This window comes from Heterodontus francisci, chromosome 25 (assembly GCF_036365525.1).
Source record: "Heterodontus francisci isolate sHetFra1 chromosome 25, sHetFra1.hap1, whole genome shotgun sequence".
NCBI classification, from domain to species: domain Eukaryota; kingdom Metazoa; phylum Chordata; class Chondrichthyes; order Heterodontiformes; family Heterodontidae; genus Heterodontus; species Heterodontus francisci.
Window position 1 is genome coordinate 65,554,384 of NC_090395.1, and position 18,691 is coordinate 65,573,074.

Genomic DNA, 18,691 nt, shown 5'->3' on the forward strand with positions numbered 1-18,691 from the left:
GTATTTGGCTATCTGTCTGTTCTGTGTCATAGTGATGCTGGCAGTTCGCTAAAGAGCAGAAGTGAAGGCGCGGCATCGTTGTGCTGTTGATGGGTTTCCAGACTGCACCATTTGATTCTGGCCAGAGTCTCCGAGCGGGTTTCGGTCCTTGGGGATTTCCTCTTGGCAATGCTCTCGTGGATAGCTATGATGTTAAGGTCTTTACATGCTGGTAGCCCCACCACTACTGGTCCGCTCAAGTCTACAAGGTAGAATGTTTGTGGTTTCCATGCTGACTTACCATAGCTGCATTGTATTGTCAGTGTGCCACTGCAAGGGATGGGTGACCCGCTGTATGCAGATAACTGGGCAGTTGTCGGTTGTATTATTGATTTCCAATGACTCCAGTACATATCTTTGAGGATTCTGACTTGTAGGATATTTGCACTAGCACCTGTGTCAATCTTGACCCTGAGTGTGTGTTTGCCAGCTTTCTTTGGGCACAGGATGTTAATGATAGCAAAAGCTTCCAGTTGTTGGGCTTCATCAACATAATGTGTCAGGTTCACAATGTGGAACCCCTGCTATCCTTTTGGCTGAGAATTGCTTCCCTCTGGGTCTCATCTCAGGTTTTTGCTGTGGAATTTGTGTATCGGCTTGTGTTTACGCCAATCTCTGCACCTCTCATTGCTGCTGTTGCTCTATTTCTGTGCCCTCCTGTGACTTCGGGCTGCATCTTCGGAGCCAGATTTCTTGCATCGGTGGGCCCAGTGTCCTTTGCACTGCACAGGTGTTGAAATGCAGGACAACTTCACAGTGAGTGGAAGCAGCCACACTTACTACACAGTTTGCTTGCTTTTTCCGACCTAGTTATTGTACCGATACCGTTGGCTGCATTTACTGCTTGCAGGTGCTGTTGTCCAGCTACGAGGTCTTGGTATTTCTTGCCATCTTCCAGCAGTGCATCGATGCTGTGGACTTTCTTTTCCCCCAAAAATTCCTTTTGAAATGCTTCAATGGGTGTTGATACAATCACCAGCTCCATTATTCAGCCTGACAGCTCAGCTTCGGAAAAATTGCAGTGTTTGCCCTTACTACAGCATCTACTGACAAACTGGTCTATTGATTCCTGCAGGGGGGGTGGGGGGGGAGGGAGGGGTGGCTGTTGCCTGCAGGACGTCAATTCCAGATGGTGAATTTGAAAATTCACATTTAATCTGAGCTGATCTTCTCGCATTTTCCATATCTTTGCAAGGTCGGGCATCAGAAGCAAGAGTACAACCAATCTCTGCTGTCAGCTAACGCAAGTGATCCCAACTTACCTGATCAAAACATCTAACACTTCAGAATACCTCCAGCAGATCACTTAACCTCTGATCTTATGCTTCTCTCCTCACAGCTAAAACCTCTCATCCTGGGTTTTGTATTAGATCAACTCTTCCACACTCTATCCCTGACATTCTTCCTAAACCAGAATACAACAGTTGGACTTTGCAGTTCGCAATATCATCTGCTAGAAATAGGCTTATTTGTTTATAATGACTCAGTCAATGAAATTCCATTTTAATTTCATGGAATAACTGGAGTTTCACACGTTTTGGGAATATTTCTCAGAGTGACTGAAGGAATTTAATCAGTTTAGATAGACATTCATTAAAAAAATTAATTAACCATATTATTCTTCTAAAGTATCACTTACCAATGCTGCTGATTTGTGTCACATAACTGCAGCTCTTCCTCGATATGTCGAAGACTGACACATTAACCATTTCACTGGATTTTTTCCCCTGATTATTCGAGGCTGTGCAATAATATTGATGATGTTGCTGTGTGAAGGATTGACAATGTAGATCCAGTTTATTGGTGTCAGCGATCTTTGAATCTTCAGACGGGGTCTTTTCATACCATGTGTACTGAATGGGAAGAGATCCCCGAACAGACTCACAGGAGATGGACACTGAGCCCCCAAAACATGAGACATTTGGTGGTGATAAAAATCTCAGTACAGGAACAAACACAGATTCTGTGGGAAAGAAACACACATCCAGATAATGACTGAACATCTAAAAATCAAATACTCTCTAATTTTCAACACTTCTGTATTTCTAGCAGGACCTACCATGTTGGAATCTCACCAGCACATGTACCTCTCCATATCTCTCCATCCTCCGAGCAGCCTGAACTACCATGTCCACCATTGTATCAGAACATAGCAGGGCTGCAGATCAGGACAGCAGCAATGATACTGGGGATGTGTCAACATGAAAATCAGGGCTAACAATTTCTCTTAGTAGCAGGTAGCCAGTCTCCAACTTTAATTAGTTGTTTGCGTCTCGAGCGTGAACTAGTTGGAGAGAGTCAAGATAAACATAGCAGAATGAGGGCCAAAAATTGTCAGATATCTGTTACATGTTTTGTGGCTTAAGGTAGGGAGTGTAATTGTGATTGATTATCTGCAAGTGAAAAGGATCCTTTGGCCCCAATTAAGGAGAAGCAGTGAGGGAGTGTGTGTGCAGTTGGAAAGACATGGAAATACAAGATGACCATCAGTAGCAACAACAGCCTGCTGTGAGACCTGCAGGTGGTGAGCTGAGAGTGAAGCAGTAGAGGGGGGAAGCAGGAGAGAGGGGGGAGCAGGAGAGGGGAGCAGCAGAGTCATTGATTTCACAGGAGGCATGACCCACCCAACAATGTTTACAGGCAGAGGCTCAGCCTCCTTGACCTCTCTGAAGAGCAGTGCTTCCAGGCGCTGAGGTTGTCATGTCAGGTGGTTTCAGACATCTGCAGCCTCCTTGGTAAAACTTGATTCCTCTGGACTTGGTGGCCACGTATTACCAATAGCTATGGAAGTGACCACTGACCTCAATGTTTGTGCCACCCATCCCTCCAGAGCGCTCCCTGTGACATATCCAGAATCCCCCAGTTAGCAGCATGCTAATGCATAAGACAGCACACTGGTGATTTGCTTGGCACAGCCAGTAGTTATGTCAATTTCGTCTATGATGACAGCAGTCAGTGAGCGGGTGCTCAGGTTTGCAATTCTGGCTGTCTTCCCACAGATGTAGGGCTTCATCGACTGCACACACGTGGCGATCTACATACCCCAGAGCAATCAGGATATTCCTCAACCGCAAGGTCTTCCACTCCATCAATCTGCTGTTGTGTGAAACCACAAGATAAAGCTTATGCAGGTGTCTACCAGATTCCCAGGAAGCTGCCATGATGCTTTCATCCAGTGACAGGCCAACTGCCTGACTTCCTTTGACCCACAAGCAGACTGAAGTGACAAAGGATACCCACTTCAAACTTGGCTGATGACACCCATGAGAAATCCACCTAATGAAGCAAGAGTGGTACATTGAAAGTTATATGACAACCAGATGGATCATTAAGCAAGTGATCAGGGCATTCAAAATGCGCTTGAGATGCTTGGACAGATCTGGAGGTGCCCTTCAGGACTCACCAGCCAGGGTCTCCAGAATGGTCATGGTGCACTGGGTTCTGCACAACATTGTACATCAGTGAGGATTGGAGCTGGAAGAGGAACAAGGCAATGAGCACACATTGTCTACAGATGAATCTGAGACAGAGGAAGAAGAGTAAAGGTAAAATTGTCCGCAGGAACCAAGAATGGACAACACGGGAAAGTGGGACAAAGTAATAAATTTAACGCAACTCCAGTCAAGAATGGAAACATAACACGATAACAATTCCTCAAACAGTCATATGCATACCCTTGTGCAATTACAAAACATTACTCTTTCTTTTTCTCTCATACCTATGGGGTGCAACACGTGTGGCTTCAGAGGTAGAGACAGGTTGCTGAAATCCCTGCTCTTGGCTGATCACCCCTGGGTTTTGGAGTAGATGAGGACCCCACAAAAGACTGCTCTACATGCACCAGAGTAGACTCAGCCATTGTCAGGTACTGATTAGGGTGAGGGAGCAACAGGTGAGAAGTAGGAGCACTTTGGGGGGAGTTCCTACTTCCATATCCACATTTTTAATCCTCCTTCTCATGGCCCAGCCACACATCAGTCTTACCAGTCTGCTGGAGACCATCTCGGTGCAGATCAGTGATGGACTGTAAGCCCAAGTCCAAGGTGTCTGTCATCATTTTTAAGGTGCCAGATATGTTGGTTTCCATAGTCTGCAGAGCCATGGTCAAAGCCTGCATGGATTCATTTGATTGCCATTGTTAATGTTTGATGGTGTTGGCCACTCTCTCCATGGAAGGAGACATCCTTTCAATGTCCTGTGACATCGATCCACTCATGCTTGAGGTGGGCTCCTCTATTCTCTCAGCAATCACAGACAGTGCACATGGAAGGCCTGTCAATATGTCACAGATTTTCTGCTGCCCCTCAATAATTACCAGGTGAAAACCTAACTGTTTGTTGAACTGGACCCATTGAAGTGCGATCTGTGCTGGTGCATGGTAAATATGAGTCGTGTCATGATGCACCCTCAGAAGGAATCAACTCCTCTGAGGGTTTGTTGCCGTGAGGTGGAGATGTGCGCTGATGATTGCATAGTGATCAGTTCCAGTTACAACTCTTTACATGATAAAGCAGTCTGTGGCTGCATGCAGCAAGACCTGGGCAACATTCAACCTTAGACTGATAAGCAGCAAGTAACATTCACCCACACAAATGCAGGCAGTGACCATCTCCAACAACAGAAAGACTAACTACCTCACTTTGACATTCAACGGCATTACAGTCTTCGAATCCTCCACCATTTATATCCTGAAGTCCCCATTCACCAATACTTAACTGAATCAGCCACACAAGTACTGTAACCACAAGGGCAGGTGAGGGGCTGGGTACTGTTTGGGGAGTGAGTCACTTCCTGACTGCCTGAAGCCTGTCCACAGGGCACATGTACACTTGCCTGGATGAGTGCAGCTCCAACACTCAAGAACCTCATTGCCATCCAAGATAAAGCAATCCATATGATTGGCACCCCACCAACCACTAAAACATTCATTCCCTCCACCACCAGCGCACTGTGTCTACAGAGTGTAGCACAGTGGCGCAGTGGTTAGCACCGCAGCCTCACAGCTCCAGCGACCCGGGTTCAATTCTGGGTACTGCCTGTGTGGAGTTTGCAAGTTCTCCCTGTGTCTGCGTGGGTTTCCTCCGGGTGCTCCAGTTTCCTCCCACAGCCAAAAGACTTGCAGGTTGATAGGTAAATTGGCCATTATAAATTGCCCCTAGTATAGGTAGGTGGTAGGGGAATATAGGAACAGGTGAGGATATGGTAGGAATATGGGATTAGTGTAGGATTAGTATAGATGGGTGGTTAATGGGCGGCACAGACTCGGTGGGCCGAAGGGCCTGTTTCAGTGCTGTATCTCTAAATCTAAAATCTAAAAAAATCTACAAGTTGCATTGCAGCAACTCACCAAGGCTCCTTCGACAGCACTCCCCAAACCCGCGGGCTCTACCACTGCGAAGGACAAGGGCAGCAGGTACACAGGAACAACCTCAGCTCCAAGTTACACACCATCCTGAGTTGGAAATACATTGGTGTTTCTTCATTGCTGGGTGAAAATCCTGAAACTCCCCACTGAACAACTCTCTGGGAGCCCCTCACCACATGGATTGCAGCAGTTCAAGATGGCAGCTCACCACCACCCTCTGTATTGCTAATTTGTGTAATCTCTCCTCGTAACTTAACCCCTGTAGTCCAGGTATCATTCTTGTAAACCTACGTTGCACTCCCTCCAAGGCCAATATATCCTTCCTAAGGTGTGGTGGCCAGAACTGCTCACAGTACTCCAAGTGGGGTCTAACCAGGGTTTTGTACAGCTGCAGCATAACCTCTGTGTCTTTATACTCCAATCCTCTGGATATAAAAGCTAGCATTCCATTAGCCTTTTTGATTATTTTCTGCACTTGCTGGTAGCATTTTAAAGATCTATGCACCTGAACCCCCAAGTCTCTTTGGACATCCACTGTACTTAACATCTTCCCATTTAGAAAGTACCCTGCTCTATCCTTTTTTGGTCCAAAATGGATAATCTCACACTTGCCCACATTGAAATCCATCTGCCACAGTTTTGCCCAATCACCTAGTCGGTCAATATCTCTTTGTAATTTTATGCTATCATTTAGACTGTCTACAATGCCGCCTAACTTTGTATCATCAGCAGATTTGGATATATGACTTATTATGCCGTCATCCAAGTCGTTAATGAATAATATGAATAATTGAGGCCCCAAACCAGATCCCTGCGGGACACCACTAGTTACATCCTGCCAATCGGAATACTTACACATTATCCCCACTCTCTGTTGCCTATCACTCAACCAACTTTCTAACCATGTCAATAATTTGCCCTCAACTCCATGGGCCTCTACCTTAGTTAACAGTCTCTTATGTGGGACTTTATCAAATGCCTTCTGGAAGTCCATATAAATAACATCCATAGACATTCCCCTGTCCACTACCTTAGTCACCTCTTCAAAAAATTCAATGAGATTTGTCAGGCATGACCTTCCCGTCATGAATCCATGCTGGCTGTCCCTGATTAACTGAAATTTTTCTAGGTGTTCAGTCACCCTATCCTTGATTATAGACTCCAGCAACTTGCCCACCACAGATGTCAGGCTAACTGGTCTATAATTTCCTTGGTTCCCCCTTTCACCCTTCTTAAAAAGTGGAGTGACATGTGCAACTTTCCAATCCAGAGGGACCACTCCTGAATCTAGGGAACTCTGAAAGACTATAGTTAGGGCATCTACAATGTGCTCCCCTACTTCCTTTAACACTCTCGGATGGAAACTGTCAGGTCCTGGGGATTTCTCACTCTTTAGTTCCATTAATTTCCTTGTTACTGATGATTACTTACATTAATTGTATTAAGTCCCTGTCCCCTATCGGCTATTAATTTTTTCGGGACTTCCGGCAAGTATCCTCCTTTTCAACTGTAAATACTGAGGCAAAGTAATTGTTCAACATGTCTGCCATTTCCCCATTATCAATGACAACATCTCCATTTTCAGCTTTTAGTGGCCTACATTGCTCTTGACCACCTGTTTTCCCTTTATGTAACTATAAAATTTCTTCTTACTTATTTTGATGTCTCTTGCAAGTTTCCTTTCATAATCTCTTTTAGTAGCTCTTATAAGCTGCTTTGTGACCCTTTGCTGGTCTTTGTATCGATCCCATTCGGCCGGATCTGTGCTGCGTTTTGCATTTTTGTAAGCCATTTCTTTTTGTTTTATGCTATCCCTAATCTCTTTGTCCATGGCTGTTTTTTCTGTGAAGTGGAGCTTTTCTTCTCAGGGGTATATACCCACTCTGTATTTCGTTAAATGTTTCTTTAAATATTCTCCACTGTTCTTCAGTCGTTTGACCCATTAACAGATCTACCCAGTTTACCGTGGACCGTCTCGGTCTCATCCCGGTAAAGTCAGCCTTACTCAAGTCTAAATATTCTAGTAGCTGATTCGTGCTTTTCACTTTCAAATGCTACCTTGAATTCGATCATGTTGTGATCACTATTTGATAAATATTCACGCACAGTTAGGCTACTAATTAAATTTGGCTCATTACTCATAACTAAATCTAATATTGCATGTCCCCTTGTTACATCTAGGACATATTGCTGTAGGAAACTATCCCGGACACATTCCAGAAATTCACTACCTTTCTGACAGGTGCTAGTCTGCCTCTCCCAATCTATGTGTAAGTTAAAATCCCCCATCAATACTACTCTGTCTTTGTTACACACTTACCTAATTTGTGCATTTATACAATCTAACACCTCAGAACTGCTGACCACATCATAATCTTCCATTTGAATTTGCGCCTGCAGTTCATCTAGCTTATTCCTTACACTCTGTGCATTTGTATATAGAACTCTTATTTGGGCTATACCCCATAACTTGTCCCTCAGCACTGATGCTTTATTCGCCTGTTTATTATTTCTCTCTTCTGGTTTAACCAGTATACTTCTTGCGGTTTGGTAACAATCAGCCTCACCACTAACCTGCACTCCTACCTTTTCCTTTAACTTCCTGTTTTTCCATGCATCTGAACCGTCCCCCCCACTATTTAGTTTAAAGCCCTTTCTACAGCCCTAGTTATATAATTTGCCAGGACTCTGGTCCCAGCATGATTCAGGTGGAGCCCGTCCCATCGGAACAGCTCCCTCCTTCCCCAGTACTGGTGCCAATGTCCCACGAATTCGAACCCATTTCTCCCACACCAATCTTTGAACCACGCATTTACCTCTTTAATCTTATTCACCCTTTGCCAATTTGCTCGTGGCTCAGGTAGTAATCTGGAGATTATTACCTTTTTGGTTCTGCTTTTTAATTTAGCCCCTAGCTGCTAATATTCCCTCAGCAGAACCTCTAACCTAATTCTACCTATATTGTTGGTACCTACGTGGACCACGACAACTGGATCTTTCCCCTCCCACTCCAAATTCCTCTGCAGCCCAGATGAGATATCCCGAACCCTGGCACCAGGTGGGCAACAGAGCCTTCAGGACTCTCAATCCTGGCCACAGAGAACAGTGTCTATGCCCCTAACTGTACTATTCCTGATTACGACTTCATTTCTCTTTTCTCCCCCCCCACTTGAATGGCTCCCTCTACCACGGTGCTGTGGTCAGTTTGCTCATCCTCCCTACAGTCTCTGCTCTCGTCCACACAGGGAGCAGGAATCTCGAACCTGTTGGACAAGGACAATGGCTGAGGCTCCTGCAGCACTACCTCCTGGATCCCTCTACCTGCCTCACTCATAGTCACACCCCCCTGTCCCTGACCACTGGCCAAATTCACGGTAGTTAATCTAAGGGGTGTGACTGCCACCTGAAACACAGTGTCCAGGTAACTCTCCCCCTCCCTGATGTGTCGCAATGTCCGAAGCTCAGACTCCAGCTCATCAACTCTGAGCCGGAGTTCCTCGAGCAGCCAACGCTTACTACAGATGTGTTCACCAGGAACGACAATGGGGTCCACCAGCTCCCACATCATGCAGGTACAACACATCGCATGGCCCTGCATCTCTATTTTATATAATTAGATTTTAATTTGTTTTTTAAATTTCCGACTGGTCTTTAGTTTTTAATCTGTAAAATATTTCTCCTATTCACCTTCAATTTGAAATCAACTTAGAATAGATAATTCAAATTAGCAGTTATTTACCAACCAATGAACGTACGGTTTTCCTGTGATGACACTCTTTGTTTTATTTTTCACTCTGTTTTTACTCCCTTAAATTACCCAAAAGTTAGATTTACACTAGGTACCTTGATTCCCCTCCCAAAAAAAAACACTACCTACGACATTAAAAAAGAACTGTAGACCTTTCTCTGGTGGAGAGAAAAGATATGAATTGTTCCTGCAAGGTAAGAATGGTGCACCTTATCATTATGAAGGTGTTCATATTTGACTCACTGCTGAAAACAGGGCAACATGTTACGTGACATGTGGGTGCATGATATTTAATTCTGCCACCTGGTAGCTGAGAGTTCGGTATCTACCCATCTCTGATTGCCATGAATTCCTACACCGCCACTGCTGACCTCCTTGACCAGGCACAACTTCTTTGTCGCTCTTTTTCTCTCGTTGCTGGGGAAGATTATCTCTCCCCGACTCTTCAGTAGTACATCATGGGAGATATTGTTAATGGGGTGCAGCCTTTGAGCATCTTGAATCTATCTTGTATGATTGCTGTCTTTGTTCCGAACCTCCCAACTGCTCCAGATTCCATCTTCCTTTTCAAGTAAGGAGGTCGAGAGAAAACAGGGAACTGCACGCCAGTTAGCCTAACATCAGTCTTTGGGAAGATGCGAGAAACCATTATTAAAGAAGTCTTAATATAGTACTTGGAAAAGCATAGTATGATTAGAAAATGTCAGCGTAGTTTTACTAAAGGGAGATCCTGTTTGACAAATTTATTAGAATTTTTTGAGGATGTAACTAGTAGGGTAGATAAAGGAGAACCAGTAGATGTCGTATACCTGGATTTTCAAAAGGCATTCGATAAGGTGCCACATAAAAGATTAATAGGCAAGATAAGGGCTCATGGGGGTAATATATTAGCGTGGATAGAGGATTGGTTAACAGACAGGAAGCAGAGAATGGGCATAAATGTAGCATTTTCAAGTTGGCAGGCAGTGAATAGTGAGATGCCGCAAGGATCAGTGCTGGGGCCTTAGCTATTTACACTCTATGTTAATGACTTGGATGACGAGACAGAGAATAATATATCTAAGTTTGCTGATGATACAAAGCTCGGTGGAAAGGTAAGCTGCAGGATGATGTAGAGAGGCTGCAAAGAGATATAGACAGGTTAAGTGAGTGGGCAACAAGATGGCAAATAGAGTATAATGTCGGGAAGTGGGAAGTTGTTCACTTTGGTTGTAAAAATAGAAAAGCAGAATACTTTTTAAAAGGTGTAAAACTGGTAAGTGTTGATGTTCAAAGAGACTTGGGGGCACTTGTACAAGGAACACGTAAAGTTAACATGCAGGTGCAGCAGGCTACCAGGAAGGCAAATGGCATGTTGGCCTTTATTGCAAGGGGATTGAAGTACAGGAATAAAGAAATCTTAGTAAAATTGTACAGGGCTTTGGTGAGACCACACCTGGAATACTGTGTGTAGTTTTGGTCTCCACGTTTAAGAAAGGATATACTTGTACTGGATGCAGTGCAGTACTAGATTGGTCCCTGGGATGAGGGGGTTGTTCTATGATGAGAGGCTGAGTAAATTGGGCCTGTACTCTCTGGAGTTTAGAAGAATGAGAGGCGATCTAATTGAGACATACAAGATTCTGAAAGGGCTGGATAGGGTAGAAGCTGAGAGATTGTTCCCACTGGTCAGGGAATCTAGAACACGGGGACACCGTCTCAGGATAAGGGGTCAATCATTCAGGACTGAGATGAGGAGAAATTACTTCACTCAAAGGGTTGTGAATCTTTGGAATTCTCTACCCCAGAGGGTTGTGGATGCTCCATCATTTAATACATTTAAGGCTGGGATAGATAGATTTTTGGTCTCGCAGGGAATCAAGGGATATGGGGAGTGGGCAGGAAAGTGGAATTGAAGCCCAAGATCAGCCATGATCATATTGAATGGCAGAGCAGGCTCAATGGACCATATGGTCTACTTCTGCTCCTATTTCTTGTGTGTTTTTGTGTGTGTTCTGACTGGCCCTTTAAATACTCAAGTTGAGATTGCATCATGTGCTTCTGCACCACACCCATTTAACGCCAAATGTGGAAGTAAAATTATGATAAGCTGTCTGTGTTAAAATGGCACAGACAGACTCACTGAAATTACTTCTGGGTTTCCTGCATGATATCTGACCCCTCTCACCAACCATGCCTTGAAGTTAATATCGAGGCCATTGTAACTAATAGTTGAACCATCAGGTCTGCTTGAGGAGAAGAAAGTAAATGTTTCAACAATTAATAAAGAGGCTCCTTTTACCATCAAACAGTGGCTCGCTTTTCAACTTTAGTTTAGTTCATCTGTAAAGTTGAACTCCGTTAGACTGACCGAAGTATCCTGTTGATTACCTGTGCCACACATCAGCAAGCTGGTGGAACCTGTTAAGCTCTGTGGATTGATTCTATTTGATTATTTTCAAGGAATTTATACCATTAGCAACAATTTGCTTCTCACTGCTTTTGTTATTGTCTGATGATTAGTTTGATTCTGAATGTGAACATCTGACAGTGTGATATTTAATACAGTTCAGAAACAGGAAAATGTGGTGAGCATCCCATAAAATACATGGTGCAGTACCCAGAAGTTAAAGGAATTCTTAGCCCCATAATACTTGAAACTCTTGTTCAGAAAGTTGGACAGGCCACGAATTGGGTGTTTTAGTTTAGTTTAGTTTAGAGATACAGCACTGAAACAGGCCCTTCGGCCCACCGAGTCTGTGCCGACCATCAACCACCCATTTATACTAATCCTACACTAATTCCATATTCCTACCACATCCCCACCTGTCCCTATATTTCCCTACCACCTACCTATACTAGGGGCAATTGCTAATGGCCAATTTACCTATCAACCTGCAAGTCTTTGGCATGTGGGAGGAAACCAGAGCACCCAGAGGAAACCCACGCAGACACAAGGAGAACTTGCAAACTCCACACAGGCAGTACCCAGAATTGAACCTGGGTCGCTGGAGCTGTGAGGCTGCGGTGCTAACCACTGCGCCACTGTGCCGCCCCATGTACGGAACATGAAGCGGTTTTCCTGACCTCTGCCCATTACCTGACAGACTCTGCACTGCTGCGGGGATATCAGAGTCATGTTTCTCCCAGATAAAACATTGATCAGACATTTCAGTCGAGAGTTATAAAGAAAATCACTGAGAAATGTACCGGAAGATATTTGTAGCTCGACAGCAAACATTGGATCGAAGCCAGATTGTTCAATACCACAGCTGTACCATCCTGCATCGCCTGAGCGAAGATCCTTCATTGTAACAACAAATATTCCTTGTGTCTTGTTATCTGTGATTGACATTCTTTCATGTTGCCCATTTGATGTTACTAAAACTGAACACTGGTGATTCCAGCCATGACACCAATATTTCACGTTTGACTGGTATTGCTGTGTCTCATAGTGACAATCTATTGTGATCAATCTTCCCACAATTCCTATTACGTTCTTTTTTGCCCACAATGCACCTGAAACTGAGGAGACAATATTTCAGAAATTGACCAGGAAATAACTGCTTGTTATAAACAGGTACATTTTAGTAAGTGTTACCACTGAGTACAGATTCTATCTATTAATATATGGAATTCCTTCTAATTTGTGATGAAAGAAAACATTAGTATAGTGCCTTATCACGGCCTTAAGACGTGACAAAGCACTTCACAGCAATGATTTTTTATTGAGCAAGAGTCACTTTTGTTATTGTGTCAGCTGTGAGTCAGTGCATTCTTGGAGGGAATTTTATGCTGAGGGTAGGGGTCTCGATGTCAGTGGAAACTGATGCTGAGATCCCTGTGCCGCTTCTTTTCCGGAAGTCCCAGTCTTGTAGAGCTGCCGGCCAGTCAGAGGCCAGCAGCTGCGGAGCCACCACAGAGTTGGTGGCTGCTACTGTACCTGTTGTGACCATACACTGAGGAGTGGCACTGGATCCGGGCTTAAGGTAATTCAGGTTGAGTGGGGTCTCATGGAGTGGGGGTCGCGGGAAGCGGATGATGGTCTGCAGCAAGGACGGGGGTGGCCCTCAGCGGGCCCCCTCCCCGTTCCCGATGCCGGATCCCTGATTCAGGCACTAAGAGCATTTGAACAAAGGAAACCAGCCCCGACCAGACCTTGGAAGCTGCCTGCACAGTTTTTGTCGTCATGCTTCCCATGTAGCAACAAGGCCATCTGCTTCATGGGTTATTGCAGCTGAGACCGGAAGAGGCTCTTAATCTGGGGTTAATTACCCAGTTAGGGGCCTCAATTGGTGGCAATTGGTGATGGGGCATGAAGGCCATTCACAGGCCTCCTGCCACGGACTAAATTTTGGCGGAGGCGGGATGATGCCATAGTCCTCCCCCGCCATCATCCCCCCTGATATTATGCTCTCCCCACCTTCAAACCTGTTGTGGAGGAGAGTATAAAATTCCACCCCGGATCTCTGAATCAGTAGATTTTGAGTTCAATTCCCACTCCAGAGAGCTGAGCATGAAATCTAGCCTGAATACCAGTGCAGTACAGATGGAGTGCTGCACTGTTGGAGGTACTGTCTTTCAGATGAATCATTAAACTGAGACCCTCACTGCCCTCTCAGGTGGATGTAAAGTTTCCAATATAACTATTTTGAAGTAGAGCAGGGAAATTCTCCCCAGTGTCCTGCCCAACATTTGGGAAGGGAAGATTCAGGAACTTGTAGATAGACCAATGAGCAGGACCTTGAGAATAATAAACGCAGGATTATTCCCAGTGACACATGGTCTTCTCTATAAGAATAGTAAGATAAGGGAAGTAATTCTCTGGCTGGAGAGATGGCTCAGAAGAAAAGGCTTTGGATTCCTGCCACATCGGGGTCAATTCTGGATGAACAAAGGAACAAAGAACAAAGAAAATTACAGCACAGGAACAGGCCCTTCGGCCCTCCAAGCCTGCGCCGATCCAGATCCTCTATCTAAACATGTCGCCTATTTTCTAAGGGTCTGTATCTCTTTTCTTCCTGCCCATTCATGTATCTGTCTAGATACATCTTAAAAGACGCCATCGTGCCCGCATCTACCACCTCCGCTGGCAACGCGTTCCAGGCACCCACCACCCTCTGCGTAAAGAACTTTCCACGCATATCCCCCCTAAACTTTTCCCCTTTCACTTTGAACTCGTGTCCTCTAGTAATTGAATCCCCCACTCTGGGAAAAAGCCTCTTGCTATCCACCCTGTCTATACCTCTCATGATTTTGTACACCTCAATCAGGTCCCCCCTCAACCTCCGCCTTTCTAATGAAAATAATCCTAATCTACTCAACCTCTCTTCATAGCTAGCGCCCTCCATACCAGGCAACATTCTGGTGAACCTCCTCTGCACCCTCTCCAAAGCATCCACATCCTTTTGGTAATGTGGCGACCAGAACTGCACGCAGTATTCCAAATGTGGCCGAACCAAAGTCCTATACAACTGTAACATGACCTGCCAACTCTTGTACTCAATACCCCGTCCGATGAAGGAAAACATGCCGTATGCCTTCTTGACCACTCTATTGACCTGCGTTGCCACCTTCAGGGAACAATGGACCTGAACACCCAAATCTCTCTGGACATCAATTTTCCCCAGGACTTTTCCATTTACTGTATAGTTCACTCTTGAATTGGATCTTCCAAAATGCATCACCTCGCATTTGCCCTGATTGAACTCCATCTGCCATTTCTCTGCCCAACTCTCCAATCTATCTATATTCTGCTGTATTCTCTGACAGTCCCCTTCACTATCTGCTACTCCACCAATCTTAGTGTCGTCTGCAAACTTGCTAATCAGTCCACCTATACTTTCCTCCAAATCATTAATGTATATCACAAACAACAGTGGTCCCAGCACGGATCCCTGTGGAACACCACTGGTCACACGTCTCCATTTTGAGAAACTCCCTTCCACTGCTACTCTCTGTCTCCTGTTGCCCAGCCAGTTCTTTATCCATCTAGCTAGTACACCTTGGACCCCATGCGCCTTCACTTTCTCCATCAGCCTGCCATGGGGAACCTTATCAAACTCCTTACTGAAGTCCATGTATATGACATCGACAGCCCTTCCCTCATCAATCAACTTTGTCACTTCCTCAAAGAATTCTATTAAGTTGGTAAGACATGACCTTCCCTGCACAAAACCATGTTGCCTATCACTGATGAGCCCATTTTCTTCCAAATGGGAATAGATCCTATCCCTCAGTATCTTCTCCAGCAGCTTCCCTACCACTGACGTCAGGCTCACCGGTCTATAATTACCTGGATTATCCCTGCTACCCTTCTTAAACAAGGGGACAACATTAGCAATTCTCCAGTCCTCCGGGACCTCACCCGTGTTTAAGGATGCTGCAAAGATATCTGTTAAGGCCCCAGCTATTTCCTCTCTCGCTTCCCTCAGTAACCTGGGATAGATCCCATCCGGACCTGGGGACTTGTCCACCTTAATGCCCTTTAGAATACCCAACACTTCCTCCCTCCTTATGCCGACTTGACCCAGAGTAATCAAACATCTGTTCCGAACCTCAACATCCGTCATGTCCATCTCCTCGGTGAATACCGATGCAAAGTACTCGTTTAGAATCTCACCCATTTTCTCTGACTCCAAGCATAACATTCCTCCTTTGTCCTTTAGTGGGCCAATCCTTTCTCTAGTTACCCTCTTGCTCCTTATATATGAATAAAAGGCTTTGGGATTTTCTTTAACCCTGTTTGCTAAAGATATTTCATGACCCCTTTTAGCCCTCTTAATTCCTCGTTTCAGATTGGTCCTACATTCCCGATATTCTTTCAAAGCTTCGTCTTTCATCAGCCGCCTAGACCTTATGTATGCTTCCTTTTTCCTCTTAGCTAGTCTCACAATTTCACCTGTCATCCATGGTTCCCTAATCTTGCCATTTCTGTCCCTCATTTTCACAGGAACATGTCTCTCCTGCACGCTAATCAACCTCTCTTTAAAAGCCTCCCACATATCACATGTGGATTTACCTTCAAAGAGCTGCTCCCAATCTACATTCCCCAGCTCCTGCCAAATTTTGGTATAGTTGGACTTCCCCCAATTTAGCACTCTTCCTTTAGGACCACTCTCGTCTTTGTCCATGAGTATTTTAAAGCTTACGGAATTGTGATCACTATTCCCAAAGTAGTCCCCTACTGAAACTTCAAACACCTGGCCGGGCTCATTCCCCAACACCAGGTCCAGTATGGCCCCTTCCCGAGTTGGACTATTTACATACTGCTCTAGAAAACCCTCCTGGATGCTCCTTACAAATTCTGCTCCATCTAGACCTCTAACACTAAGTGAATCCCAGTCAATGTTGGGAAAATTAAAATTTCCTATCACCACCACCCTGTTGCTCCTACATCTTTCCATAATCTGTTTACATATTTGTACCTCTATCTCACGCTCGCTGTTGGGAGGCCTGTAGTACAGCCCCAACATTGTTACCGCACCCTTCCTATTTCTGAGTTCTGTCCATATTGCCTCACTGCTCGAGTCCTCCATAGTGCCCTCCTTCAGCACAGCTGTGATATCCTCTTTGACCAGTAATGCAACTCCTCCACCCCTTTTACCTCCCTCTCTATCCCGCCTGAAGCATCGATATCCTGGGATATTTAGTTGCCAATCATGCCCTTCCCTCAACCAAGTCTCAGTAATAGCAATAACATCATACTCCCAGGTACTAATCCAAGCCCTAAGTTCATCTGCCTTACCTACTACACTTCTTGCATTAAAACAAATGCACCTCAGACCACCAGTCCCTTTACATTCATCATCTGCTCCCTGCCTACTCTTCCCCTTAGTCACACTGATTTCATTATCTAGTTCCTTACAAGCTTTTGTTACTACCTCCTTACTGTCAACTGACCTCCTCAATTGGTTCCCATCCCCCTGCCACATTAGTTTAAACCCTCCCCAACAGCGTTAGCAAAAACACCCCCAAGGACATTGGTTCCAGTCCGGCCCAGGTGTAGACCGTCCAATTTGTAATAGTCCCACCTCCCCCAGAACCGGTCCCAATGTCCCAAAAATCTGAACCCCTCCTTCCTGCACCATCTCTCAAGCCACGCATTCATCCTGACTATTCTTTCATTTTTACTCTGACTATCACGTGGCACTGGTAGCAATCCTGAGATTACTACCTCTGAAGTCCTACTTTTTAACTTGGCTCCTAACTCCCTAAACTCTGCTTGTAGGACCTCATCCCGTTTTTTACCTATATCATTGGTGCCTATGTGCACAACGACAGCTGGCTGTTCACCCTCCCCCTTTAGAATGTTCTGCAGCCAATCTGAGACATCCCTGACCCGTGCACCTGGGAGGCAACATACCATTCGGGAGTCTCGTTTTCGACCACAGAACCGCCTATCTACTCCCCTTACAATCGAATCCCCTACGACTATAGCCCTTCCACTCTTTTTCCCGCCCTTCTGAACAGCAGAGCCAGCCACGGTGCCATGAACCTGGCTACTGCTGCCTTCCCCTGGTGAGCCATCTCCCTCAACAGTAACCAAAACGGTATACTTGTTTTGGAGGGAGATGACCGCAGGGGACTCCTGCGCTGCCTTCCTGCTCTTTCTCTGCCTTTTGGTCACCCATTCCCTTTCTCCCTCAGCAATCCTAATCTGCGGTGTGACCAATTCACTAAACGTGCTATCCACGACCTCCTCAGCATCGCGCATGCTCCAAAGTGAGTCCATCCGCAGCTCGAGAGCCGTCATGCGGTCTAACAATAGCTGCAGTTGGACACACTTCCTGCACATGAAGGAGTCACGGACATCAGCCGTGTCCCTGAGCTCCCACATTGAGCAAGAGGAGCATGACACGGGTCTGAGATCTCCTGCCATTTTTAATCTTAAGCTTAACTTAGTTAAATGAAAAAGGAATGAAAAGTTTTTTACCAATCACGATAAAACCAGAGAAATAGAAAAAGCCTTACCTTATATGCACACCAACGAGTCCTTTTTTTTGGTTAGAGGAGGAGGGCGGGTGGGAGACACTACAAGTGTGGTGTATCGGGTTCAGAAACCGCCCAAATATATAGTGTTTTACTTACCCAGCAGCCCCCTGGCCTCCGCCGAAAACAAAAGGAAATTAAGTTTACTTTCAAACTGACCATCCCAGCTGCTCACTCGCTCGCACTCTCTGCTCCCGAAAAAGCTGCTGCAATGAAAGGAAAGTTATTTTAAACCGCCCAAATATATAGTGTTTTACTTACCCAGCAGCCCCCTGGCCTCCGCCGAAAACAAAAGGAAATTAAGTTTACTTTCAAACTGACCTTCCCAGCTGCTCACTCGCTCGCACTCTCTGCTCCCGAAAAAGCTGCTGCAATGAAAGGAAAGTTATTTTAAACCGCCCAAATATATAGTGTTTTACTTACCCAGCAGCCCCCTGGCCTCCGCCAAAGACAAAAGGAAATTAAGTTTACTTTCAAACTGACCTTCCCAGCTGCTCACTCGCTCGCACTCTCTGCTCCCGAAAAAGCTGCTGCAATGAAAGGAAAGTTATTTTAAACCGCCCAAATAT

General features: G+C 45.2%; 1 pseudogene; it reads right to left on the reverse strand.

Moving 5' to 3' along the window:
• The window catches only part of LOC137384036 (uncharacterized), a 234,460-nt pseudogene that overhangs the window by 56,923 nt on the left and 158,846 nt on the right, over positions 1-18,691 (reverse strand).